Here is a 2463-nt window from a genome sequence, read left to right as displayed (position 1 = left end):
CAGCAATTGGAGTAGGCAATCCTTCTATAGGCTTCTAGCTCCATCCTTGCATGCTAGAGGTCCTTTCCAAAACCATATAGTCATTGACTTAGGATCCCTAGTGTTGCATAAGCCAATGATTTTTTATTGGAATGTTAAGAGAACTTTCAATGCTTGGGTATCCTCCCCATGAATCTTCCCATAAGAGGTTAGAGGTTCCATCATGAATATCCCAACACAAGGAATCTGAAATTAAGTTTCTACAAGAGACAATGAAGTTCCAAGTTCTAGAACTCTTCAAATGAGAATTAGCTCTAAGGAGGTTTTGGGGATCCTCATCTAGTAGATATTTAGTTGCCATCATCCTAACCCATGTTGCTTTGGGATCTTTAATGAACTTCCAAACTAGTTTAGCTCCTAGGGATTTATTCTGCGGTTTAAGATCTTTGATTCCTAAACCCCCCAAAGATTTAGGTTTGATGATTTTATCCCATGCAATTAGGGAAATTTTTTGTTTTTCTTTAGGATTTTGCCAAAAAAAAATTCTCATCTTCTTGATGATGAAGGAATTTTCACTGGAAGTTAGGGATAAGAAGGATAAAAGATAAATGGGGAGAGCTGAAATAACTACTTGGAGCATAACTAATGTGCTAGCCCATGAAAGCCATTTCCCCTTCCAGGAGCTTGTATTTTGTTCCATTTTTAGCTTTAGTCGGTCCCAAATCTTAGTGTTCCTCAATCCTCTATCAATTGGAATGCTCAGATGTATACATGGGAGTGTGCCTACTCTACAATTAAAAATTCTTAGAATCTTAACCTGTATGGGGATAGGAGTGGAGAAAAAGAAAACTTTTGATTTTTCTTTGTTGTTGATTTGTCCTGAGGCCTTCCCAAAGGATTCCAAAAGTATTTTTAGTTGAATTGTTTCCTTGACTTTTGCTACACCCAGTAGAAGGTGATTATCATCTGCAAATTGTTGATGTGTGACAACATAATTTGTGGTTACTTTGACTCCTTCCAAAAGGTTGTTAGATTGTCTTGATTTAATAGCCCTCCCTAGAGCTTCTGCCATGATAATGTAGAGAAATGGAGAGATGTGATCTCCTTGCCAAATGCCCCTTGAAGAGGAGAAGAAACCTGTTGGCTTTCCATTTATCAAGATTGAAAATTTGGGTATAGAAATGCATTCAAAAACCCAATTGAACCATTTTTTGTCAAAACCAAAGGCCTGCATTATTTTGCAAAGGAACTACCAATCCACATTATCATAAGCTTTAGAAATATCTAACTTGATTATCATACCTGGTCTCTTCATATTTTGAAGAGTGTGGGTGGCTTCTTGGGCCACAATGACCCCATCAAGAATTGAGTGGCCAAGGACAAATCCAGTCTATTCATCTGATATAATCTAATCCATAAGGGCCTTCATTTTGTTTGTCATGACTTTCGAGAGGATTTTATAAACTATATTGCAGAGTGAGATAGGCCTGAAGTCCCCTAGATTAGATGCTTTCTCCTTTGTTGGAATAAGGGATATGAACGTATTGTTGATTTCTTTGAGCAAGTCGCCTGATCTTCTTGCACATTCCAAGGCCTTAGCAAGATCTTGTCCTAAAATATGCCAACATTTCTTGAAGAAGTCAGTAGGGAAGCCATCTGGGCTAGGAGCCTTTCCAAAAGGAAGCTGATTGAGAGCTTGAGATACTTCTTCCAATGAAAATTTCTCATTTAATTTCTAGTTTTGTTCATCTAAGATGATCTTTGGAATCAAGGCCAAAAAAAATTCCTACTCTATCAGGTGGGAACCTTCTGCATTGTTTCGAAGAGTAGAGTAATATGAAATTATTTCTCTCTTAATCTCTTCAGGATCCTCTATAGTTTGGTTTTGATTCAAGTCCAATTTAGAAATCCTATTCTTGCTCCTATGAATCTTTGTCACATTGTGGAAGAACTTAGTATTCTTCTCACCCATCTGAAGCCAATTCTCTCTAGACTTCTGCGTCCAGAAAATTTCTTCTTTGAATAGAATATCCTCATACTCCATGAGAAGACTCTTTTCTTGTTCAAAGGAGTCTTGATCCATACCCTCAGAAATAATTTTAGCATTTAGAACTGCCAACTTTTCTTCTACAGATTTTTTGGAGGAAAAAATGTTTTTAACATGTTAAGAATTACATTGCAACAGCTTTTGTTTTACAAGTTTTAACTTTGAAATGAAGCAATAAAGTTTGAAGCCTTCAAATGATTCTTCTTTCCACCAATTTTCTATCAAAGTTAGAAAATTTGGATCTTTCATCCACATGTTCTCAAATCTAAAAGGAGATTTGGAGGTATCAAGGACACCTTGAAGGGTCTAGCATAATGGGGACGTGGTCAAATCCTGAGCAGGCTAGACCTGAACACTCAAAGAAAAAAGGAAAGGATCAGAGATCCCCCAGCCAGAAAAATCTATCAATTTTCTCTAGGATATTACTAAAACCTTTT

This window comes from Cryptomeria japonica, chromosome 1 (genome assembly GCF_030272615.1).
Source record: "Cryptomeria japonica chromosome 1, Sugi_1.0, whole genome shotgun sequence".
Taxonomy (NCBI): domain Eukaryota; kingdom Viridiplantae; phylum Streptophyta; class Pinopsida; order Cupressales; family Cupressaceae; genus Cryptomeria; species Cryptomeria japonica.
Note: the sequence above shows the minus strand (reverse complement) of the source record.